General features: G+C 38.9%; 1 long non-coding RNA gene across 1 annotated transcript in view; it reads left to right on the top strand.

Annotated features, from left to right (window-relative positions):
• The window catches only part of LOC142056645 (uncharacterized), a 30,816-nt gene extending 6,774 nt beyond the window's left edge, over nucleotides 1-24,042 (top strand). Inside the window, exons 2-6 of the long non-coding RNA XR_012660403.1 lie at nucleotides 9,334-9,516; nucleotides 13,211-13,275; nucleotides 14,423-14,589; nucleotides 16,874-16,979; nucleotides 19,795-24,042. This is a non-coding gene — a long non-coding RNA (uncharacterized LOC142056645). The remainder of the gene's footprint in view (nucleotides 1-9,333; nucleotides 9,517-13,210; nucleotides 13,276-14,422; nucleotides 14,590-16,873; nucleotides 16,980-19,794) is intronic.
• Nucleotides 24,043-27,427: the final 3,385 nt, after the last annotated feature.

The raw sequence follows: 27,427 nt of genomic DNA on the forward strand, positions 1-27,427 counted from the left end.
ACAGCTCTGAGGGTAAGTTTGGGTACTGCTTTGAAGAATGCATGAGACATCTCTACTAATTGCACGAATGTTCAGTGTGTATTTATGTACCTGAATATTGGGGTGTAGGAGGCTCCCGGAAATTTTAAGGCATGATCTCGGTGATCATTGGATAGGTCTCCAGAAACTCATGTAACTCACTTGTGCTAAGAATAACTGCGTGATGCTTCCAGTGTTGGAATAATTGGTTCTGAAGGGTTGCATACTATAGTCTGACCGTATTTAGGAGATGAGGTGGGGGGCTCTAGAAATTTTTGAGAAAGGAGGCTTTGAAGTAGAGTTCATTGAATCCTGTAGGTAGCGCATATCGCAGATGCAGCAGGAGGAAGCAAGCATGTGTCTGTAGCTAGGTCTGCCCCTCTGCGGGAGCTTATGGACCACGTAGCAAGTTAAACAGAAGGAGTATATGTTTGTACCTCAGCACGCTGTTTAAGTGCTTTAAATTGCTACAAGAAGATTTATTAAAGTTAACTTATTAAAACTCTGAAAGGTGATAGAGGAGCAAGTTCCCCTTCTGAGCCATAGCATCTGTGTTGTACTGGAACCAAAGGCAACTTATGCGATTTATATGTGAAAATATATTTTCTTGTACTTGACCTTATTTCCTCTTTGAGTGTAAGATGGATGTTCACTAATTTTACACCACCACCCACTGTTTCAATAAAATTATTTTCAACAGACTCTGTAGGAAATTTGCTGTTTTAATTAATGTGGAATTATCTCAGAAATTAGCAGTACAGACTCTTCAGATTCACCATAGACCTAAAATTAATCAAACTTTTGTGTACAGGCTAGAATTGAAGAAATACAGATTAAAATTAAGAAAACCATTAGCGATATCGTTGTGCCTAATTATGACTATATATCCAGTAACCAAGGTGGGGTCAACTACTCTACAGCTGGCTATTGCGACGTCTGAGCTCAGCCAGTGAGGAGCAGCTAGGTCGGTGGAGGGTAGGATGCTCTCCTTCCCATGTAATGTGGGAGTGCAACATCTTTTATGAAATCCTCCAGCATCTGTGGCAGCAACAATGAGACTGGCCCGGCGATGAGGCTGGGCCTCTGGGAGGCAGAAGAGGCAGGCCTGGAGGCAATGCAGAGTTGAACTCAGCTCTACCACGCAGCAAATGAATGCTCTCTCAACGCTTGGCTGTTCCATAGTTATGTCCCAGCAACCTTCCCCGCCCTTGCGCTTTCCCCCCCACCCCCCTCTTTTTTCTTTTTTTTTAACTTACTAAGTTACATTTCCAAACAGCACAGAGTGACTGATACTGAAGCTTTCACTTACTTTCCTGCTGGTTTCCCTCCTCTTCCTAAAGATGCCTAACTCTAGTTGGGACTAAGAAACAAGAAGTCTTGAGCCCTGTCATAATAATTAACATTTCTGATCTAGTGATCAATTGTAAATCAAGGTTAAGCTTCATCACTTTGACCGTTAATGCTATTATTATGATAGGAAAGCATTGAAAAGCAACATACCGGCTTCACCCTGTGTATTTTGATGCCTAAAACCATATTATCTGTGTGGTTCTTTCTTAGTGCTCATGTATGACATTTTTAACAGTTGTACAGAAAAGAAATCCAAGAAAAATGCCTGTAAGAAACTACGTAAAAGCAGAATGTATTAGAATATTTGTGTTAAAATATTTTAGAAGTGCATTAGCTATACAAAAATAACTGAAACCTAGGAAATGTAGTGAAAATATTGCACTTCAATAAAATGAAATATATTAAAAAAGAAAACACATAGTTAAAGTCATCCAGACAACCTTATTTTTCTTCTATAATGAGAACCTGAGGGAAATGTGGAGTTAAAGTTAGTTCATTTCTGAAGACTCTAAATTTTTTAACCCTTTATGCGCAGTTTTTCTTAAAAGAGTTACGGTTGCTTGGATGCCTGAAACGTTAACTCCTCTACCTTCATATGTTTAGCTTTTTTGTAAGTTTAAGTCTGAGCACTGGAAGTCGTAGCTACAAGGTGAAGGAACTAGGGTAAGATCAGACCTATTATGTTAATCTTTTATACAGAGAATATAAAACCTACTGTAATTCTGTCATTTCCTCTCTCATTATGGTATTGAGAGCTCAGATCCATTTTTATGCAGTGGCACAAAACAGTTTGCTCTTAAGTACAGCTTACAGAAGCTACTTTGCAGAATTGATGATCACATATGCCACAAATCAATTGTACCCATGATATTAAAAGGGAAAATTACCTAGATCTTTAAAAATTCCCAAACCTTGGTAAATATCCTTGAGTAACTGTGATATCATTTTGGGTCAAGGTGCTTTGACCGGAGGTCAGTCAAAATGAATCATCTGAGAAACTGTTGTTTTCATGTTTCTAATCTTTTTTTTTTTGTGTGTGCATGCATATATAATATGTTGTAACTGAAGAGCAGAAAGCCTCATAAAATTTCTACATTAGGAAATCAAAGGGACTTCTTTATTTTTTTCAGGTTTTCTTCCAAATAACCTCTCTTTTCAATGTTGAAAGGTCTTCTTTATGTGAGGAAATTTATCAGAGACTATAGTAGCATAATTATGCCTTGTGGATGCTTTTTAATCTTGTGTGAATGCCTGTAGAATTCAAGCGTGCACATGGGGAGTTATACCATCAGAACTATAGGGGTGTAATTATGCTGGTGAATTCTGTATGAAGACAAATGCTTTATGAAAGGGAATTTTATTTTGGCTCTTCACTTTTCAGCTCATTCATGTTCTGAACTAAAAGGAGTTGACCAAATCAATGAAAGTAATGAAAATTCAATGGTTATCAAGTAGACTGTCAAGTGCTGGGGAAATCGGAAAGTAATAAATATATACGTTTCCTGATAACATTCATGTCCATTTTTGTTCTTATTCTCTCGCCAGTGTTTGAGTTTGTGAGGGGTTTAGTGAAAGGTTAATAAACAAGGTCTGTTCTTTGCTGAGCCTCATAAACTAATATACCCAATAGCTAAACACTGGTAGAATATTAGAGATTCTTAGCTCTCATTAAAAGCAGCTGGGGTTTCAGGCAAATATGACACTGGAGAATAGCTTGAATACTTTTTAGTCTCCATAGGACTTCTGCAGCTAGCACTGAGCAGATCAGCCATTGAATTTCTATATGTGAATTTTCCTGTATCGCGGTTAAATTGTAATTCGTTAATTATGTGAGTCCTAGGACAGTAGTCAAAATGTTCTCTACAAATGTAGCCCATTTACATGAAAATAACTTTCAATATGTCAATAAGGGTGTAGTAACACTTTAATAATTATTTACAAAATGTGCTTAGAGTGAATTACAAGCATGTCTCAATGTAATTGCTGCATAGACCTTAAGACAAGAAGAGCCCAATCATTTTGGTGATGTAATCCAGTCCAGCCTTAGCATTGACCACAGAGCATCGCTCTGTAAGTCTTGCTTGAAGACCATTATTTCAAGGTGAACTTCATTAGAAAGATCTCTGGTTCATATTTAAAGAGTTCAGAGAACAAAGAGTCCACCACATCTATACCAACACTGAGTGTTCAGGTGAAGTGTTTTATTTGTGGTCTGAATTTAGCTTTGACTTAACTTGTTGAATCTTTGCTGGATTAAAAAGCCTTTAGCACTGGATATTATTCAATGAAAATACTTAAAGGCTGGGATCAAGGCATCTCAGCCCTCTTTTGTTGTTAAGCAAATCTCCTTGAGGTGCTTTAATTTCTAACCATGAGGCAAGAGTTCTGTATCACCAGTTTTTCCTGTAGTTTCTTTCAAGTTTTCAAACATCCTCTTAAATAAGGCATCACGGGCTGTCAGAAATGCTATTACTAATGAGAGAATTACAGCACGAGCTGAACAAAAGTGCGCTCTCCCCTTTGTGTTGGAGGCATAGAGGAAGACATAAGGGTGAATATATTGCTTCTACCAAAATTTTAGTTTTTCATATTTCTTGTCACAAGCCTTTTATGGGAGATGCCTTGTAAAAGCTTCCATTGGATATTGTGCTTTTCTAAGGCAGGCTTATCAGAGGGATACGGCAAGGTGATACCTTGCTGAGATAATCAGAATATTTGGCTTTGCCCTGGGTAATGTTACGTACAATGGTAGTGCTTCTCTCCTGCTTCATATTATTTTTTTCTGCTAAAGGTTCCTTTTAGAGTTGAAAATAGAGTCTCCAATTTTGCAAATATTGTTTACTTTTTGTTCCAAATTGTGTAACCAATTTTTTTTCATTAATAAAGTATATATTTGTCATGTGGGCATGAATTCAAGTGAAGTGGGTTATAAGGTAACATGGCTGCGTCATTTTCTTTATTTCCTACTTTGCCAATTTTTCACTCGTAATATTTCCTGGTGCTCTTTTCTTTGTTTTCATCAAAACATGGCCCTGTATATCTACCCAATATATTAATTCAAGATAGTGAGTGGAATTAGTCTCTCCTGAGAGCTCACTCTTGAAACATTGCAAATGGAAGATGAGTCTGGTTTTGGCTACCAGCGGAACTCTGTAAGTTATCTATTTTGTAATTAATGTAGAATAGAGGTGTTTGTGCATAGTGCTGTCATGGTAATCACTGTCAGGCAATGGTTAGGTAAGTGTTTTACAAGCATATAAGTGTGTGGTTTTGCAGTTGTACCCTGTTGCTCTGAAGGTGTTTCAGGACTGCTGTGCAAGCAAACTGAAACAAAATATTTAAATTTCCTTTTACTTAGCAATAGTCTTCAGCTGTTCTGTCCAGAGCAGGCTGTGTGCTAGTCATGGTAAGGCCTTAGCTAGACCATCTGAGGAATTTTTTTGATGTCTTGAAAATAACAGGATCAGTTTTATTGTGTTTGTGTGGATGTGTGTAAGGGGCAAGAGCACTACAGAAATGCACAGAAAAGGGAGCAAGGAAGCCCACCAGCCTGAGGACCTGTTGCGACATGACCCTGAGAAAGAGGTGCTTGACACTGTGGGTAAAGAAACTGTCTCCTGCTGTTTGCTTCTTACTGTGTTCGGGGAAACAGCATGTAGTGTACAGGGTTAGTAAATAAATAGGATTACATTGAATAAATGCCTATCAACAATTTGAGGCACAACATAAAAGACATCAAAAATCAGCTAAATGTTTCTATCTAAATTTACTGACAAAGTTTATAACAGTGTCTTAGAAAGTCCTCAGTGAAGGTGACTGGAGATATAATGCATTGATGAAACTGCACTAAAACTACACGGCAAGTCTGCTTTTCAGTCTGGAGCCTGAACTGAAAATTCTATATTTTTAGTAGCATTGAGTATTTGTGTTTGTGTTGTGTTTTCTAGTCAGAACAAAACCTTGGTAGTTATGGAATTGTATAGAAAAGCCTAGGTTGGGAGCCCTGGAGATCATCTGCTCCAAGCTCCTGTTGAAAGCAGGACCTTAGATGAGATTATCAGGGTCCATCAAGCCTGGTGATTTCAAGGGAGTTCCCCCGTGTTTCTGGGCAACCTGTTCAAAGTTTGGTTGCTCTATGTTGAAGAATTTCTTCTTACACCTGGATGGGTTTCCTCTGAAGCCGCTTGGCCTGTTGCCTCTTGTTTGTCACTGGGCCTCTTTCTGAAGAGTATCTCCATCATCTCTAGAACAACCATTTAAGTGTTGGAAGACTGTGTTCAAACCCCAGCTCCATGCTGAATGAACACAATTCTTTCAACCTTTCTTCATCTGTCCAGTTCTCCAGTCCTTTAATCATCTTTAATCATCTTGATCAGCTAGACCCTCTCCAATTTTTTAAACGTCTCTTTTGAGCTAGAAGGACCAAGACTGGACATAGTATTCCAAATGTGGCCTAATAAGTGCTGAGGAGAGTGGAATCATCCCATCCTTCGGTCTGCTGGCTGCAGACTTACTGAGGCAGCCCACAACACCATCTGCCTTCATTGCTGCAAGGGCAGCAGGCTGGCTTGTGTTCAGTTTGCAATCCACCAGTACTCCCAGGTCCTTTTACCCCTGATAATACTATTTAATTTTTGACTACATATAATGAAAGCAAAGCACAGAAGTTCACCAAGTTTCAGAAAGACAAGGGAGGTGCTCTCCTTATTTTACCCTGAAGCCCAATGACTTCAGCACCTACCCACAGTATGGGAGACCTGGGTTCAGTTATTTCCTTCTTTTCAAGAGTTGGACCTGTGTTGCTCACAACCCTGAGCAGTGCCCTTGGGAGGAGGCTGTAACAAGCCACAACATATTCTGGGGTTCCTTCAGACTCCCCTGTTGCCACGGTGATATTTTTGTTTAATATACTTTTGATGTTTCTTAGACTAGGGGTTACAGGTGTCATGCCTCCTTGGGGATTATTTGTCCTTTGTGCACTCTCTTCTCTTCCCACTTTGGTTCAGAAATGCAAAAGTCCAGAGAAATTCCCTGGAACTTTAGAGAAGGAACTGTGTTTGCCCAGCTCCAGTGTGATCCTTACGACATACTAGGTCTTTGTGTTTGGTTTCTTTCCTTTGATGTGAATGAACTTGCCTGGAGTTAGGTGATTAGTCATGACTTGAATGGCTCCATCTTGGTAGTGCTGGTGAGTAAGTAGGGGCTACCTGAATTTAATTTAAAAAAAAAAAGTACTTATCGTAATACTTTTTGCTTTGAACGTGGTGTTACTTGTGCTTTTTAAATTCTTTTTGTACCTCATATAGCTTTATCTATACAGTCTAGTAACTTGTGGGATAAGAAATCTATTTGTTTTGTTTTAGAGGAGTCAGGAAATATCTAAAAATATTTCCAAGTACCACATTTTTTTAATAAAAGCAACTTGTGTATAATGTTTGATGTATTGGGTAATAAAAAGTTGATCAATATTCATTGCTACTCCTGTTTTATTTTGGAATACAAATGCCAGAATGAAAAAAAAAAAAACCCAGACAAAAGCACCACCATTAACACTGGCAGTTTCCTTGCACAATAAAAACTGTGCAGTTGACTTCTCTGCATGATATTGCACTTGCAGATATCAAAGTATGAAAAACAAGGATAATTTTAATTTCATTGGTATGTTAAAGGGAAAGAATATTTCCATAGTACTTTTTAAAGATAATTTAAAAAATTATTAATTTCAAAAAAATCTAATGAGGAAAATTAATTTGGAATTTCTAGTGTAGCATGAAAATGGCACAAATTTCCATCCATTTTACTAACAGCAAAGCAGAATGTGTGACTGGTGGACATTTGTTACAGGCGTGCAGGGCACAAATTCTGTCGCAATGGAAAGCATTGCTTTCTAGGACTTGTCCACAACCTGTGAGGAAAAGATGCATTGCCATCAGTATATCCAAAATGAGGATGGCTTCTGAACATCATTAGGAAAAAGAACACCTTGAATTCTCTAAAGATCCAATCTCAGGAAATTCTCGAGGACATCATAGGAAGGAAATGTCTGCATGGAGCAGGAGATAAATCAGTGCTGGACTTTCTGATGCACCGAGCAGTGTCAGCCAGTGATCGCCAAAAGCTTGTGGGTACCACAGTATCCTCTGCTTTGCTGAAACAGACTTTGGCACCAGGCAGTATTATGTGAAACACAAAATCGACCAGTTCATCAGAACAACTTGTTTCCCTAACTGAGTGCTAGAAGGGGAAATTTTAATGGAAAATGGGTCTTCTCAAGGAAATCCTGCTGGGTATTCTAAAGGCTACACTTTAATGAGCACACAAGTAAGTTACCTTGGAGAGGAAAGCTAGCCTGGTAAAGAAGGCTCAAAGGTGATAATTAAACAAGAAATCAATATGTTAAGTATGGAAAAGGGGGGCATAACAGGGAATGAAAACTGAATCTACAAAATGTAAATTACTTTTAAAGAAGATAAAAGTAATAAGAAATTATTACTGGCCAGTAGAGCTTAAGACAATAAGAAGGCATTACCAATGTATGAGGAACAAAGGGACAACTAAATCAAGTGTAGATTTCAGTCTAGCAGAAAAAGACAGAACAGATCCAAAGCTTGAAAAATTCAATCATTATAAAGACGCAGTGAGGGTGATTACACATAGGAATAATTTCCCAGTGTAGGTAGGTGGTAAGCTTGCCATTGCTAGGAATTTAATCCAATTGGATACACTTTAATCTGACTCTGGGAACAGGCTTTTGAGTATCTCTGTGGATGGCTGTGGAGGTCATTTCTTCTGTGCAATCTGTACATCTGTGAACTTATATTTGTTCTTTGTCACTCCCTTCTTTCATAAGCTGTGGAGAAGAACAGAAAGCTCTCATTGCCCTCAACGTGTTCCACACACTCAGCTCTGTGTAAAGACAATGACTAAAAAAAAAGTCTTCTGCTTCAGGGCTACAGCTGGCTGCCTGCAGAAAGCGAGAGGCTGATTCTCTAGGTTAATTCTGGATTTTTAGAATTTCATTTTTCTCTGAAGCTTAGGGACAGGCGTAGCTGGTCATAAAACCTTGGAGAGATGAGGCCCATTCTCTGCAGTGGAGGGAATCCTCTCTTTTAGATAACTGCTGTCTTCCAGCTGGCTGAGGGATCAAACAATTTCCTCCCTAACTCAGGACAGCAAGGACTTTGAGGTCTTTTTGCTTTCCTCTTCATTATGACATCTCCACATATCTGATCATAATTATGATCATTTGGGCATATCTCTCATAATCAACTCACTGTCGTTACTAGAGCCTGGGACAGAGGTATCACAGCCATTTTTGGCATAGATATTAGCTTAATTTCTTCAAGATTTATTTTTTTGTTTGTTTTCATAACCCAGCTCACTGGGGAGAGCAGTGGTAAGCAGGTGAAGCATTATGTCACATACAAGACAGCAGGTTGCCTGTTCTGCTTTAAATTCTACTGATTTCTAAAAATCTTCCCAGCTTGGTTTTACTGCAGTAAGTTATAGGTGACAAACACCATTTCTTTTTTCAAAATGGGCTGATGCCAATCGTGATGCTTGATGAAGTTGCAGAGCTGCCATGCAGTCTGCTCGAGTGCCGCTTTGCCGCCTGCATGCAGCAGCTAACAAAGGGTTTGCTGTGCTTGCAGCAGCGTTGCCTCTGAGTCCAGCTTTCCTTCTGCAGCCCTCTCCACCTTTTGTTTAAAAAACCTGCTCTTCCAGAGCAAAACAAGGAACCTTACTAATATTACAGTACTGAAGAGGGAGGGTGCAAGAGCTTTTCTTAGTGTTTTGGTTCTGCTGAATTGCAAATGGCAGTGAGTGGAAAGATGGATGTCAGGAGTTACTGGCAGGCAGGCTGTGTATTGTCATCTCCTTCTTAGGCAAAGGGGTCTGCCAGCCTTCTGCCTGGTGGTCATGCTGGCAGGTGGCTCTGGTCTTACACTACTGTCTGTGGCACAGATGTGAAAGTACTCACTCTCTTCACGATGATCCTCCTCTCCATACGGGAAGCTGAGGCTGTCAACAAACACCTATTATCATCCCACGAACTTGTGAGCAGAGACCTTCTGTTTCATCACATCAGCACGTTTTCTTCTTAAGCGGGCAGAGGAAGGGCATCCTCCATCTTACGTGAGCCATTAGGTATTCTTTTTTTGTGGGTCCAATGGAGGGGCACATTTTCAATGTTCCGGTTGTTGTGTGGAGTTGGCACTTGCTTATGTAAATAGACATTGGTTTATCGCATAAGTCACCTTACGTATCATCTATCATATGGCTTATCATATCACTGCTTTGCATCACATATAATGTTGGCTTATGATATATATTTATGGTTAATCATATGTTGTGGGCTTATCCTGGACCCATCATCTAACAGGTGACTGAATACCCATCTGTAGCTCTTTGTGGTTGTACAGAAGTTTGTACACAGGAGCAGGGTAAGTCTGACTGGAAAATAGGAGGTGGATGGATTGAGGGAGATGAAGGGAAAAACCCAACAGAACCAGATTATTCCTTGAATGGCAGAACTAATGAGTACTGGTTTGCTTTTGCTTTGTATCTCTTGAGGTACGGTATGTCATGTTTGTCACACTGAGCTGCCCTCTGCCATGGTGCCTTCCAATCTTTCTGTGTCCTCACAGTGAGATTCCTTACTTCCCCATAGCATCTCTGCCATGGTGTTGCACTTCATTTTTTTCCACAGCTTTTAGCTACCGTTGCTTGGCCTAATGACTGGGAATGACCCAGCAGACGCCGTTCTGGAGATGCATGCATGCAAGGTGGCTAACCTGTACGTGTCCAGCATGGCCAGCAGCTGCTACCAGCTGAACCTAATCAACTGCCCTTCTCCTCTGCTGGCAACAAAATTAATGACTTTGGGAGCTGCCTTCCATGACGTGCTGAATGTTGTACAGCTCTTTTGTAAGATCTTACTATTTTAAAAAAGTCTACTCTGTTTAATTTGGTTGAGGCTGAACAGACATGACAGAGAGACAGTGTGATGCACGCAAGCTTCATTTCCTCAGGAAGCCAAGCTAAAAAAAAAAATCTGCCTAGGAAAATTTTCAGCCAACATTTGAGAAGCTTGCCATTAATTATCAAAATGAAGAAGCAGAGTGTGCTAACACCGTGTTGATTCAAACCATCAGAATCAATCTCTCAATAAATAGACCTGCTGAAAAAAAAAGTTAAATGCATCAGGCTTGTGCACTGTGTGATGTTCCTTTTTAGCTTCTGTATCTGGCCTTGTGACAGCCCCCAACCCTAAAAATCACCCTCCCTTACCCAAACACTACAGGATACACAGAATTTAAAAGCACTGTTTTATTCCTAAGGTGTCAGAGAACCTCTGTCTCTAAGGTTGTTTATTCAGAGCGAGTAAATTGAACTAGGTCAACCTGAATTAGGGTGATGTTCTTTGTAGTGCCCATGTTCCTGGCGCTCATGGGACTCAGCATCTCCGGAGAGCTGCTACTTTGCAAGGTCTCCCGCCAACCCTTCCTCTTGGCCTTTGTTGCTCAGAGAGCTTCTGCCCTGTGACAGACGTATTTGCACCCACTTTGCAGAGTAGTTTTGTATCCATTGATGCAAAAAGATGAAGAAGTAAAATACGTGTTTCCTGTATCACTGTTTCTATTGCTGTAAAGTCAGTATTTTAAAGGCTTTAAAGTTTTGGGAAATGGGTTTTTGATTTATTCTGAGAACCAGCCTTCTGCTGTTTATTCGCTTGCCGTCTACCTTTTGAAGGTCAGTCAGGAACTACAGCTTTTACAAATCATCCCTTGTATTTTGGGTTAATTCAGGCCTTCCTGCACTTTACTCAGTTGTTGTAAATGCCGTTTATAATTTATACAGAATGTGGTTCATCTGCCCTGTGACTAGGAAATGTTAAAAGAAAGCATTCAGTCATGCAATTTATGCATCTGTTGATGCAGACTGGGGGTTTTAAAAGAACCCAGAAGAATTAGGCATTCAAATTTCATTAGAATGCTGTGGAAGTGAAGCATATAAACGCTGTTAAAAAGCTCAGTCATTATCTATAACCCTTGTTTTTTCTCCAGTTTAATTTGTGCATAAGCTTGCTTAGGGGAGAGAAGTGGATGAGGCCAGTTTTGCACACCTTGCCTCCTCATCAGTGCTGAGGAGCAACCCTGCCTTAGAGCTTGAGCACACTGTGGCTTTCTGGCCTTTTCCATTTTTAAATACGGTTTCATGTACCCATCTAACTACTGGTTTTATAATAAAAACATTATTTTCATAACCATAAAAATTAATGTAAATATCTGATCAATAAAGCTGTTAATATAAATAGTTTGGTGAATATGAATATGAAAATACATTTTATACTTATTATATATGTATGACATCCTGGGAATGATTTGTACCTTTTCACACTCTGAAATGTTCAGGGAAACAAAGCTGAAAAAAAGGTCATTTCAGAAAATAAAATTGTACTGCAGAATGTAAAATAATTTGATATATTGCTTTTAAATACAATGCAATGTGACCAAAGATTACATGTAACTGTCAGATGTCTAACAGAATGCAAAAGCTTCCTCTATATGCAAGAATCAGTAAAGTGCAATGTGATAAATATAATGAAGAACAAGGCGAGAGATCACAGTCAGATGAAGAGCAAGTACAGAGCAGAGTTTGTTCTGAAGTCAGAAGGGATTGCTGCAGCAGTACAGAATATGCTTGCTGGAGGAAGGAGTTAATAATTGTGCCAGCAATGTTCAGCCCCTATTTATTGCAAGAGAGAATTAATGGCTTTCCTGCCCGATACTGAAAATAGAAGCCAAATTTAAGTTTCTTGAAGGCAGATTTAATTAGATCATGAAACTTCTGGCTTTTGGGTCTAAATAATGGGGTAAGAATGGCCACACTGAATCAGAGCAGGGTACGGTCTCTTAATGCTTTCTTAGGGGTGAGAATAGGAGAAGCACAGAGTGATACTCTCCCCAGTTTCCAACTGTGCGCAATGCACGTACTACTTATAATGCATTTAAATCTACAGTTTATATTTATTAGCCCTTGCTGAATCCTTTCTCTATAGATTGTACTAATTATTTATTAAACCTACTTATATTTTTGTTAGCCACAACATTCTTGTAGCAATAAAGTATATTACACATATATACATAGCAGTGTAGCTATGAATTGTGTGAAAAAATACTTGATTTATTTAAATGGTAATACTTGGTGCCTGCTAAGCCTTATGATATGAGAAATAGTGAACAATTGTTCTGTACTATCCATGCTTTTCTCACTTCTACATACAGTTATTTCCTCTCAGTCATCTCTTCCAAGTTGAAAAGTACCTTCATCCATCCTCATGCAGTTATAGTAGTATACTGGTATTCCCCTTCACCTGTGTTGTCCAGCATATGCCTTTCCTACTTCTAATAAACCTTTGGACATGGGCCAATCAGACCTAGGTGAATTATTTCAGATGTGGATGCAGTCTGGGTTTATACAGTGGTGTAATATTTTGTCTTTTGAATTTCATCCTTACATAATGATTTGTAATATTTAGTTTGCATTTTCTACCTGCCAGTGAGCACTGGACAGTTGTTTTCAGAGAGGTCTCAACAAAGAGTCCGATATTCTTCCTGATGTGATAATAAATAATTTATTTATAGTTTCTCACTGTGTATGTGCAGTTAGGTTCCCCCCCATGTGTATTCTTTTACATCTATCGATATTAAATAATGTCTACATTTTTGTTGCTGAATCACTGTGTTCAGGATGACGATACCTTTTGAAGTATTGACTGTTCTGAGTAATTTGTATCATCAGCGAACTTCGCCATCTCATTATTAATTCCCTTTTCCAGACCATTTATGAATATACTGAAGAGAACAAGTTCAAGTGCAGATCCCTGATCACTTCATTCCCATGGTGAAAACAATTTATTACTACGCTCCAACACATCATTAATCTACTAAAGAATTTTCATGCTTCTGATAACTTGGTTTCTTTAAGAGCCTTTAGAGAGAGATATTGTCAAAACACTTTGACTTCTGGAAATCCAGGAACATTATAGCAATCCACATTCCCAAGCTGGCTGACTTCTTTAAAGAACTACTAATATCATAAATTTCATCAACCAACAGTAAATTGAAAAGCCCAAATTTAGCCAGGTTTCTCCTTCTGCAAATATTACATTATTTGTATACTAAGAATATCTGCAAGTACTTTCATTATTAGTACCAAGGCTTCTAGCAGTTAGTGACAATTTCTGCAGAAAAGTTATTACTGTGCTGCCAGAAACTCCAGAGTGAGGTGCAGATTTTCATTGACCCGAATGGAGCATGGTTCCTTTGTGATAGAAGTCTTCTATTTATTTTCTGTAAATGACACATCCCTGAAGCAACTGTGAGGGAATGAAAGTTACATTTTATCACAGTAGCATTTGCAGAAAAGTGAACTGCTAAAGTCCCTATTCATAACGAAACTTGGGCCAGCCATGAGTTCCTAAAAAGCTTACCTGCAGGTGCTTAATTTTTTTTATTTAAAAATTTATATCTGGGCTTTATGAACTTCTGATTAAACTTTTAAAATAAATTAAGGGTGGGAGGATTAGATGGGGAATTGGAAATGAACTGTGGGATCTTTTGCCTCTAGCTCAGCATTTTGAAGGCAACCCAAATGAGATGTGACAAAGTACAGTGCGCTCTTTTCTTTTTGCTGATCTATGTGTAAGTGGAGTTTGGTCTCTGCCAAGTTCTTTATATGTGAATGGCCACGTCACTATCCCTGCTACTGTAATTAGCACTAATTAGCCCTTTATTGAAATTTAAAATAAATAGGCCATGATTTAGATATCACAGAGACTAAATTATTCGCTTAGATGATCCACCCGGACTAGATGAACAGCCTGCTCCCCCCAGCCCTCCCCTTTTCCACTGTTTGACAGAAGTTATGAAGATACATTTTAAGTGGCTGATATATCCAGCTCTCATGTTGTGCCCTATTTGAAATTTAAACTTTAAAATCCTGTTGAAGGGAAGTTCCTGAGTATAAGCCAAATGAAGCTGTGTCTTAGTCTGTTATAGGTCTTAGTTGCTATTGGACGTTTCCTTCCTCTTTGGAAGATGTGAAGAACTTCAGAGGAATTCCTCATCAGTAGATGTTCAGAGAGGTGCTCCTACTTCTTCAACCCCCAGGCAAAACTTCACACTTCTCCCTCTCAAGAGAATATCTTTAACCTAGGTTGGTCCTTGCTTATCATGACTCTGATGCTTTTCTGCGGCCTGTTGCACTGTCTTGCTGCGAGAATATCTCCAGGCCTGTAGGAACTACTGAGTAATTTCTCCTGGTCTTCCCATATTAAAGAAGACATCAAACACTAATAGATGTCCTGGGAGAGGAAAGTGCACTTTTTCAGAGAGATATTAGATGCAGCTTAGCATTGGCATGTGTGCAGTCTATGGATCCTTTGGTGACCAGCCTAGCCCTTTCTCTCTCCTTGACTCTGAAACCCCAGCTGATTCTTCTTTTTTTCTCAAAGCACCTACTGGATTTTCTGTAGTTGCCTCTATCTGAACTTACCTCTGCTCCTTGTAGAGAAGAGGAAGGCCTAGCAGCTGGAAAAGGGCCAGTCCTTCAGCCACACTGGTTTTCGGTAGTTGCCAGGCCAGCAGAGGCTGCAGGGGGCTGGTAAGCCTGAGCCTGCTGCAATGCAGAGCACAAAACAATGTACAGTGCACACGAGGCTTCTGTTCAAACCTCATGTGATGGCACAGGAAGCTGTCACTGCTCTTCTGGGGTGTTGGTCATTATCCAAATGGCCTCTACATTTTGGTAATGGGAAAAATATTGATGGCCTCGATGTCTCTTTCATTGGATTATTTCAAAAGTGATTGGTGGTGTTGCTAGTCAGTGACATGCGATGGACTACTGCACTGCTTTAAAAATCCTACATTATGCCAGCAGTATGGAGGCCTTCAATCTTCAAACATAGATGCATGCCTTCAAACAACACAAACACTAGATGTTATTCTGGAAATAAAAAGAAGCAGTGTGAATTTGCTTTTCCCATATTTTCACTGAGTTATTGGCTATTTTAGGTCTTTAATCAACATAACTGTTTGGACTTAGTTTCAGAACAGCAAAAACCTGCTGGCTTTTTCAAGGCAGGTAAAAACTTAAGCTGTCAATATGCAATTCATGAAACAATGGGAATTTCAGAAATCAGGTATGAGACATTTCTTGTTTCCCACACTAGGTCAGCACTTTCTTGTATAGATAGTTCAGATCATCAAGCTGCACTCTATGGAAGTGACTCATTTTGCATGCTGGGGTTCAGACAAAGTCTGTTAGCTGTCTTTTCTGTTACCTTCTACATGTTTTCCCTGCATTTGTAACAGCATAATTCTGCCTCCTGTCTGCAAGTGAAACAGCTTCTCATCCTCATCTTCCTTATACATAAAGAGCCTTATTAGTGTGTCAGGCTACGGCTGAGAAGCCTACATTACACGCTACCTGAAAACTATCACTGACTCTTCCAAAATGACCTTGCTTAATATGGGTGGGGTTTTTGTGCTAGTCCAACTATTTTGACAACTGCTACAGCTCATAGACGTGGATATAATTACGCAGGGCTGAAGATCCCTAATAATGAAGCATTCCTTCTTCGGTGTGGAAGTAAATATGCCAGTACGGCTGTGCTAATATTGGCAAAACTGCAATACGCAAAACTAGACGTGCTGTTTTACCTATCTCGGTATTGTTAAAATGGGCAGTGTAACATTTATGTGTATACAAAGCCTTAGAGCACAGAAATGCTCAATACATTCTCCCTTTTGGAAATGTACCTATTACCTCAGGAAGACCGTAGCCACCCTGACAATGTGAAACTTTGCTCAAATTCTGTCAGTTCAATTCTGTCTAAGTAGTCAGAGATTAAATTGAGTTACGGTGGCTTAATGGGTTACCCCATGTCAGTGGAGATGAATCTGTGTGCAGTCCAGTAGCCAGTCACCAACACAAGGCAGAAATCATTAGATCAAACAACTCCATTTTGCAGAGGTTTAAAATATTATTTTTCTTTCCTCATGTTTGCTTGTAGTCTAAGAATGTGCACGTAGTCTGTTATATGCTCAGCTGAAGCCTAGTAAGTTATTAAATTGTAGTAAGTTGATCTTGTGACTGATCTCCAAATTAGAATTTTGAAATAATGTAACTAGATCAGTTTTAAATACGTGATTGGGGACTGGAAACATGTATAAGAAATGTCCTATATGCAGATGAAATAAGACCTTCAGTGACTGCATTTGGCTTGCTTGTGTACTGATGACTGGATATTTTCAGAGGTAGCTTAGACTCCACAATTTCTATTTGAAATGCTTCCAGGTGTGCTTAGGCAACTTTTTCCAATTTATCCCTAGAATTTCATGTATGTGCTTGTTTCAAAAAAATTACATGATTGTTTGGACTTCAGACAGTTTTACCTTCATAATGAATCTTCTTTTTTATTTTTCTCAAACTGTCACAGATTTACTGACGTGTAAAGAAGCCCCTTTGGAGAGCCAAACCACAACACTATGGAACAGACAGCTATGTTTGGGTTTGATTCTGAACAAAACCTTGCCCTTCTTTTCGTAAGTTTTATTAAAAGAGATAAAAGAGTTATTATACAAATGTTAAATGGATATCTCATCTCTTGATGACAATTACGCTTATGGCAATAATATTACCATCAATTGTAATGCCTAAAAATGTTGTGAGAACTTCAAGAAACCATGATCTGACTACACGTCGTCAGGCAATGCCTCTGGGGTAACATGTGGAAGAAAAAGAGGGTTCTGCTCTTGCAGAATTAAGAAAGATTGTGGTCATATTGAAGTTATGTTAGCTTCATCTTAGCTGATACTGAAGACCAGTATAATTTGCAAGAGAAATTTGAATGTAAATATTGTCAGCATTTTTTCACACTTTTTCATTGTGAAACAGACACCATTGACTGTGATGAGAAGGAAGTTAAGAAACTCCCTCTCAGGATACCATGACTTTCTTACATATTACCACACCTTGTCAGCAATAAACCCATCTCTTAATTGCAGCTAACCTGCATTTCTTTAAATATTGTACTGCAAGCACTCCACTAAATTCTGTTTAGCAGCAGTGTTCACAGTTGCTGCTTGGATCCAAAAACTCCTGAGGTCAGAATTTTATCATCACTTCTTCAGCTTACTAGCAGATTCTCCCTCAGTTTTGAGGGCTGTTGGGTTTTTTCCTTGCTTTAAGAAAGGGGAAAGGAGAGAAAAGAGGAATAAATAACAGCTCTAAATGTTGAGATATCAGCTATAAAGCTGACTTATGCTGGCAGTGTAAAATTTCCATATAATTCAGTCCTTGCGGGGACCAGCATTTAGGGGGTAAGAATACTTCCATAATTATGCTCATCCCTGTTTGGTCTCGTCTTCGAGCCATGAGCAAAAGCACCAAAACTCTTTTCGAATAAGATGGACCTTGAGCCTAATTGCTCATTAACCTTTAAATAACCTGCCAGCAGCACCTTACTTCTGGTTTACCTGAATCGGATTAGGACTAACAAGGTGGAGATAGGATGCTTTGCTGGAAATCTGGCTCCCATGAAGTCAGTTTGCCGGTACATTGTTGAAAGGTTTTACCAAGTTGTTTTTTATCTTAATCTTTTTATGGCATTTATTTGCATAATTCATTCCCTACTGTAGATTTTATTTCACAGCAACTGCGTTGCTTTTTGTAACTCTGCTGAGAATGAAGCAAGCCTAAGAATTATTCTTTGCTGTTTTGCTTTTTATCTGTGCATATTCCTATTGATAGACAGGGATGGGTCCAACTGCCCAACTTTTGATAAGTAAAGAATAAAACAGTTAAATTCTATCAGACCTGTCAGAGTCAATCGAAGCAAACATGTTATTTTTGGTCCTACTTAATTTTTTTGATAAAAGCTGCTTCAAGGGAAAAAGATCAACATATAACTGAGATTAAGCCCTTCACAATCCCTACTCTGCCATGTAATTCATAAACTAATGGATCATGAAAATACCTTAAAAGAGTGTTATCCATCAGAAATAATACCTTTGTATGTACAGTGCCTATATCCCAGAAAACCTTGTGTTGAATTTGCCTGTCTAGGAGCCTGGAATCCTTTTGAGAAAGGGTGAAAGAACCGTAAAATATGTTTATGTTGCTCAGTGCCCAAATGTTATAAATGACTAATACAATCTGAGCAAAACAGTAAATCTAATCTTTTGCAACATGTATATTTAACAGTCATAAAATCTACTTCGGAGTTTGTTGATATTAGACTTTTGTTTTAGATGCTGCATGCCATATATCCAAATTACTTAGACCTCTGAGTAAAGCTAATTTTTCTTCCTAGAACCAAGTGTATAATTTCCAAGGTGACAAGAAATCTCCCACAGAAATTGTAGAATAATAGAATCAAGCAAATGCTTGCTATTCAAAATAGATTTACCGCCAGAGTATCTGAAAACCTTATGGTAAGGGTAATAAGCAAAGCATGACTACTCATCTGTCTTTTTTTTTTTTTTTTTCATTCACTGAGCAGAGGAAGAAATGTGCATATTAGAATAACGTAGGTTTGTTGTGATGATTTTTTCCCAGTAACGTATATTGTTATATGCAAATTATATGTAAATGAAGAAAGCTGCTTTGCATCTGTGATAAAAGGGGGTCAAGCACTTTTCTAATTTTTATTAGCTATTCAGGACTGGACCTCAGGAAAGCCCTAAAACTCTTGTCCTACATTGAGTTTTAATTTTACTGTGTAGCTTTCATTGTGTGACTGCTGACCATGCTCTCTTTGGAAATTTATTGGTCTTGGTCGCAGGCCACGAAACACCTCACAGAGTGAGACTTGGTGCATTCATCATTCTGTGGGGAGCTGGGGTAGAAATCTGAAACCCGGTGGGTTGTGCTTGCAATAGCTTCTCTTGCAGAGGAAGCGATCTGCTGTGCTCCTGGCTCGCAGGACTCACCGAGGCGCTGCAAGGTCTCTTGCCCAGTGTATGTCCTGTAGCTGGGGTCAAGGTGGGCGCTGACATCAATAACCATGGTCAGGGCATCATCTGTCAGCCTGGCAGGGAGTCTAGGGTGCCGCTGGAGTCGGGGTGGACGTTGCCGTGCAAGAGGTTCCTAGCTCTGAGGAATGCAGGAGTGCTCCTGGAACTCCACCATAGACTTTCTGTTTGCTTATGCTTTATCTCATGTAGAAATTGCATTGACTGGAAAAGAATAAGAGTGTGTTCTGTTTTAATAGGACAAAAATCGTAAACTCTAAATGAACGCTTTAAAAAAACAAACTTGTGCCATTAAGCTGCTTCTACATGGCCTTTATGTTCTTGCTGAATTATTTTCAGAATTATTTTCAGAATTAGTTTTGAACAATTTCATTTTTCCTTTTAGGTGATACTTACAAAGTGCTATGAGATTGCAGCTTGGTTGTCCTCTTATCCAAGTGCAAACGGGATCAAAATCAGGGAAGGAAACTCACGGTGTAGTGATTTCATTGCACAGATGCAGCCCTCCTTCGCTCCCCACCCCGAGTACAACTGATGCGGTTGAATGAGGGCAAGCTCCAGGCATCATGGTTTGCTTTTGACCTCACTGCTCCTCAAGATGCTACCACCTACCCAGCTGCTGTTTAGTAGAAGCTGGCTCCACATTTTGGCATTGAATACCAGTTGGTTTGACCTCTATAGCCCTGGCTTGCTGGCAGCTGACTGCAGAAGGTGTTTTCTCTCCCTGTGTAAAGTATGCTCAACCACAGGTTCTTTAGTTTGATAAGTGGAAGTGCCATGGTTCTGAAGCTTTCATTTTCTCCACCAAGCCTGAAATAATTTGAGTCAGTTGATTGCCAAGATATAGTTAGATTGTTGTCTGTTATAATGAGTTTTAGGAGATGAGCTGTCATGTGTACTCAGTCTGAAAATGGGATGGTTTTGTTTCATTAGTACAAACTTTGCCATGCAATATGGAAACAGTGAATTGTGGGCGTCTTGTTCCAAGAACTGTATTTTTATGGCACAGGTGCCGAGAGCACCAGATTGTTGCACTTGGGTTGTGTACAAATCCAAACAGATAAAATCTAAGTGCTCTATTTATTATGTGTGGCTTTAAAGATCTTATGTGTTGGTATTGGTTAGATGTAACTTGCACCAAGGTAAGTTTTAAACCAAAGTCATTTCTGGGTGCATATTCTACAACGTCATTTTCAGTTTGTAATTACTGCCTAACATATTTGATAATTCTGTGCCCTTCAACTCTATAACACTGTCTCATGGGAAGTAAATGATTAATTCTCTTACTTCATCCCAAAAGGCAAAGGTAGTTTTTGTCATTCCTTAATTGTACACTTGCATATATAATAGAAGAAAGTACTCTGCTTTTCTGCCTATTCTGTATAATGTCATGCAGAATATAAGACACACTCACAAATCTGGAATCTCAGTCAAAATACTTTACAAGTTGTTTCCTATCTTGCGTAAAACCTTCCCACAGCCACATGAGGAATTCACTCATGAAAAACTCCAACAGCCATATGGCAGATCACTCCAAGCTAACAAGTAATCCAGTAAACTTTTCATTTCACAGCAACACAAAGTTTACCTCCACAAGTAAGGTCAGTATCTTCTGAAGGAAGGGAGAAGTGTTCTACCTTGCTTTTTGAACAGACTAGCACTGGTATCAGCTAGCTCCTGGACCTGCATGGCTCTGTGAAGACTCTCTCTAAACTCTGAAGGTGAACATACTTTTATTTTGTAGGAGCTGGTTATACTCTTTCAGCAGAATCTTTTCTTTCTGCCACTTGGCATGTGCCACTGGGACAGTCTTTAGGATTCTTGAAATGCAAGGAATAGGCAACGGGATTATCTCAGTGACAATTCACACCCGTCTCACCAGATAGCAGTGCTGTTCGTATTTACTGCCACATATTGATGACATTATAGCCAGAATCCTTTTTATATCTACAGGGCTGTAGGATGTTATATCCCCATCTGAGGCATTATCATCCCAGCTTTCTTGCTAGTCATGCTTTTGCACCTTCAGTACAAGGCTGGGACTTAGAAATAAAGGTTAGGGCTTTAATTTACCTGTTGACCATCTGTAATGTATACACACTGTAGTGATTCAGGCAAAATACAAAAAGACTGAAGCTTCTGTCAAAATCCAAATGAATACTTGTGGTTTTACACACCCAAGCTTCCCCTGTTTCTCAGGGTTTGGTACTTTGTGTACTTGGCGGCTTTTGGAAGGGTCAGAAAGTGCAAAAACTAAAATCCATGGGACCATTTCAGTTTCAGTTATCATCTGCTCAACACTGGAAATCAAAATAACCTCAATCGATCTCAAAACAACCTCTCAACCTGCAAGGAAATGGCTGAGAACTTTATATGAGTTTTAATATACTCTAGTGATGGTATTGTAATTTGGAGGATGGCCAAAGTGATACAGGAGAACAGGAGGCACTGACTGGTCAGAGAAAAGTTGTATAAATAATGCATGATATATGTGCCTGAGTGGTGACAGTGCTTTATGAGCCCACCACAGGAGCGGCAGTTAGCTGGGTGGACCAGGAGCCACCAAAAAACAAATAAGGTAGCTGGGGCAAATTAAAGTTAAGAAGTTTCTCACATATACCCACTAAACCAATCTAAATAAACTCCCAGCAACAAAACAGTTAATGAAAATATTACAACAGCAAGTTTCAGGTTGACTTGCTGAAGACACTTCTGGCAAACAAGGTAGTTGCAGAAATCATTTAACGTAACTCCACTCGTTGGTGTTTGAAGAGAAGAGGACAGGACCCTTCGGGTGGGGCAGTTATGATATATTGTTCCCCTGCAAAGAGTCGCACCAGAATAAGATTTTAGCCTAATAACGTGGACAGGAGTGTCGTCCTTATTCCTTACCCCAATTCAGCAAGCCATGTGTCTCCTATTTCAGGTGACAGACAGGTGTCTAGCAGGCAGATCCCACTGCATGAAAAAGATGGAAGGTGTTTGCCTTCGCTAATATGTCTGGTTGTCAAGCTCAGTTATTACCCACCATTGGGTCCCAGAGCAAGGAGTGAATGCTTTGCTGAGGTTTACTGGTCTTCATGACAACCCCTCTCCAGTGATGCACTGTTAAAAGTGTAAAGCCATCAGAGCAGGGACTATAACATGTATTAGAAATGTGACAATTCACACCTCATAATTAAATTGACAGATTAAAGAAGGGTTGCTTTTATAAAATGAAAATGAGGAGTACAGCGTGGTAAGAGGTAATCTGTCTTTTACTAGAAATAAAAGACCTGAATCATGAATTCTTGTGGTTGTACAGAATAAGATCCTATGCAATGCTTATGATGTTGTATGTGAATGTTGGATGGAAACAAGATGACTTACATTTATTCTATGCCATGTACTGTAATGGTAATCTAAAAAAATCTTTCCTTTGTCCTGATTTAAAAGTAAATCATATCAGGCCAGAGAAAATATGGAAATAAGAGATTTTGTGAACACTGGGTGTGTCCATATATATTATTTTATAATGCTAACAGCTTATGAGGATGTAGAAGAGGAGCTATTTCTTCTCCAGATGACTTTAAAGTATTAATTTTTTTGAATGCTCTTCAATAAAATTGGTAGTTCCGAAGAATTTGACTTAGAAAATTAAGAGTTTTCTGAAAAAAACACCCATTCTTTTTGGGCTTCTTTTTTAGCTAGTTATGCTTAGATGAGAGTAGAACTTGCCCTCAAAGTTATTAAAACTATGTATGTTTTGGAGGGTAAATAATTTCTAACAGCATCTATAAACCATAGTATTTACATTCTTGATCTGTATATATTTGCTCACAGGTCTGACTATATTAAAAACAAAAACCACAAAAGAAAACAAAGGAGTCACAGAGGCAAAGTATTATCCATATCTGTAGATATACACCATAAACTTTTTATATCAAATTAGTGGCTTTTTTCCCAGTACTTCTATTTTTCATGCTTTGTTTTTCCAAATCAGAGTGCTTCAGTTCAGGATCTCGGTATGTGATGGTGGAACACCTCCAGGAAGAGAGATGGTAAACAATGCTTCCTAGGCTAGTTGAGAGCCAGTGGGGCAGAACACTCATTTTGGTAATGAGATAATATCACCATCGGGTCTTAAGTAGGAGCCTCCAGCATCAGAGTCTTCAATACCGTGCTACTTGCAATTAAATCTTTGTGGTCTGTTTGGTGTTTTCCTGAACGTATTAAATCTTTTCTCACTGAGATGTTCTCAAGAACTGCTGTGCTCTTGATGATATGATTCATTTGACAGCATTTCCAGATTTCTTAAAAAAAGAAAAACAAAAAGAAAGAAAACTTCAGTTTACTCTAGGCTATTTTAGTAATATATCACACACTGACATTTTAAATAAATTTGATAGACTGTAAGTATATATGTGTCCCATGGTCACCATGATAATTCTGTTATCCACTTAAAAACTATGCTTCAAAAAGCATTAAATAAGCTTAAAATGGATGTAAAAATGAAAAAACTTAAACCCTTTTCATCTGTTTTCTGTTCTTCTTGACCATGCAATTGTATCACATTTTTAAACTTTAACTTTTACACCCATGATAGATTGAAATGTACTTGATTTTTGTTAATAAAGGTGGGATTTGCTTCTGCTCTCTCTCTCTAGGAATTGTGGCTCTAAGATAGCATGATGACTCATTAGAATATTAAGAGAGATAGTGATATTGCTCAAAACAAAATGGTGCCAAATGATGTGCAGAGGTCTCTTGATGCTATGCTGTCGTGGCGTCATTGGTGGGAAGTTCTTCAGTGAAATAGATTCAAATGAATATTTCTTAATAAAACATAATTCTGATTTTTTTAAATATTATTTTTAATGCCAAACTTGAAGTTTCAACTGTGTTGCAAATTTTTATATCACCAGTTCAATGTAGATAAATGTGATACCCTGGAAAAAAGCAATCTTAACTTTCCATGTGGAGTGATGGGCTCTGAATTGAATGTTACCACTTAGGAGTGAAGTCTTGGAATTGTAATGAATAGTTCTTGTGAAAGCATCAGTTTAATGCTCAGTAGCAATAAAAATGTAAATTGAATATTAGGAATTATTAGAAAAGAAAGAGAGAACAAAAGGGACTGCATAAATCCCTACAGAGTTTGTGTCCCCTCTTCTTACAGAGGGTAGTGGAGAACTGGAGAAATTTCAGAGAAGGGAAATAAGAAAAGTATGGAAATGCCCCCTTACAAAGAGTGACTTGTAAGACTCTTCAGTTCTGAGGAAAAAGAATAGAGAAACTGATTGTTCCTTACCTCTTTCCAACAAGATCTAGGTGTCTGAGCCCAGCACGTAAGGAGTTCAAAACTACCTTATGTTTTTCCTTACACAGTGTGTATTTAGGTGTAGAACTTGTTGGTACGTCTTACAAATGCTGAGAGTTAGCCCAGGCTAAAAAACACCACCAAAAAATCAATGGAAGAAGATCGCACTGTGGAGAACTAAATACAAATACATTACTGCTGGCACAGGAGATCCCAAACACCTCCTCTGGGAAAACCATCAGTATGTGTTTTCATACTTTTCCCTAGGCATCTGCTGTTGGTTACTGTTGGAGACCATTCCTACAATGTGCAACAGCACTGAAAGAATTTGTCAGTGGAGGAGCTAGGCTGTTTAGGTAGTTTTACTGAGAGCAAATGATACTTCTTGAGTTTGAAGAGTTTGTGACTGTAGGATAAACTTATCTGTTCAGATGTTGATGCTTGATATGAACTAAATCTAAAGAACTGAGGATGAACAAGGGATGAAAGGAAGAATCTGTGCTTCCCAGGGCTACTGCTGCAGGCCAGCTGAACAGAAAACAAACTGGGGAAGAAAATGATGTGAGTAAATCTCTCTGAGATAGATAAGTGCTGGCTTCAAGCTCTCTTATAGCCTGTGGTGAATGGACATGATTTTAACGCCCTGCTCTAACTTTATAATCAGGGGCTTTGAAAAAGTGCATAAAGATATAACAAATGATGTCTTTTACTTGCCATCTGATAAAACCGATATAGAAATTTCAAAATTTACTGAGGAATGACATTTGGGAATCACTTTACTTGAAGTCATCAAAAAAACATGTTATCAAAGACTTCACTCAAATCAAACCAGGTTGTTTTCGCTTTATTATTCTGATTTTCAAGTGATAACATATTTGAAACATTAACTTTTATAGTATATAGTGATTGAATTGATGAAGACCAAATGCAATTATTTAGCCTTTTACAAGTAAAACCAAATAATTTTCTTTAAATTTTTTGATGAACTCAATACATTTCTACAGATTGTTGAGTCAGCACTTGCTAATGAAAAGCAGTTCTTCTGGAACTGCTTCAAACAGTCCTTGCAGGATATAAGACATTTAAAATTCCAGCATTAGATAAAAGCCCTCCTTCAAAAAATAAAAAAGCCTTTTACTGTAAAAAGCAAAATTACTCAAACTAAACAAATGTTTATGTTTGTGCCTACATGTCACACATGAGTGTTTGTGAATACAGTCTAACACATTTGACAGTTCTGCTGGTCTGACTTAGTACTTCATTCTGCTTTTTTTTATCCCCCAAATTTTTGCACAATATCTGCTTTCATCTTTACTTATGAATAGTGGCTATAATCTGTGTTATATTCCATCCCATACAGTAATGCTCATAGGAGTGTTTTGAAGTTAAAATAATTTTCCAGCATTGATTTTATACTCTGCTGTATTATAATAACTCTTTCATCTTCATTTTTAAATGCTGTTTTGAAAACCACAGATACTCAGATTTCATACCTTCCTTGCAAAAGGAACAAAGGCTGAATGCTGTTTAGCTCCAAGTGTCAATCAGGACATAACAAGTCAAATAGCAGCCAACACGTTGGCAGATGAGTAACACAGAGTGGTTACTAAGCAGTGCCGAGTGCTGTTTGTCCTAGTCTACCTCAGCAGCTTAATGTGTTTACTTATTCATCTGCATCTGTTAGGGTGTAGCCAATGTCAGTAATGGGTAATTTTCCCTGTAGAGACAACGTTTTGGGGCTCGACTTACAAACCCATCCAGACCTGGGGGATATTACTGTGATTAAACTAGTTGATCTCAATAGGTGCTAATCATGCAGGCACTGGCAATGCACAGTGATTAAAAACTTCAGTGTGCCGTGTCCCTTAGACAACAAGTACTTATGGCACTTCACCCAAATTCTCATATCAAGATGAGATTTTTCCATCCCAATTTGGATATGTATTTGGCTTTTCTATAGCTGTACCCCAGGCTGAGCAGATTCACTTTATCAGCCTCAATTTCCTACTAGGAAATAGCCTGTGGATAAGTCAGGTTCTCAGCACTGTAAGGACACGTTACTATTTAATACCTGTTACAGGATCTGATTAAGCAAATGGAAATTACCTGACAAGTTGCCCCACATGTCTGCTTAAATGCTTACTCCAGTAGTAGTATTTACTGTGCCCTAACTGGTAGAGCTGGCTATGGAGGTGGCAGCTTGCTGTTTCGTGGCTGGGCTTTTCTTGAGGTTGGTATAAATGCAGACAGACTCATTCTTCTGCTCTTTGTGCCACCAGCAAGGAGCAGCTGAAAGAAAGATGTGAAGGGTAGCGTTGTGGTGGGTCTGGTAAGGAACCAGGGATCACAACAGCCTGGAAAGGAAGGAGCATGGGGAGTGGGGCAGGACAGAAACCTAGCCCACTTGCTCCATGCACCAGCCTGTGCTCACCTGCCCCATGTTCTCCCCTCGGAGTTTTGTTGCCTCTGAAAGACACTGTGGGCATCCCCAGGACCATCTCATGAACTTTCCTGCCTTCCCATCTTCCATGCAAACAAACCACCTGCAGCTTGTCAGCTTGGATCTGTGTCTTATATGTTGACTATAACTTTTAAATAAATGACTTAGCTGCAGTTGGGGATTGCACCTGGGTGTGTGTGAGGGAAGAGGTCCCCTAGAGATACTTTATCTTGAGAAAATGCTTGAGAGAATAATGTAGCATTGCTGCTCCCTCTCATC

The sequence above is a fragment of the Phalacrocorax aristotelis genome, chromosome 4 (assembly GCF_949628215.1).
Source record: "Phalacrocorax aristotelis chromosome 4, bGulAri2.1, whole genome shotgun sequence".
Lineage (NCBI taxonomy): Eukaryota > Metazoa > Chordata > Aves > Suliformes > Phalacrocoracidae > Phalacrocorax > Phalacrocorax aristotelis.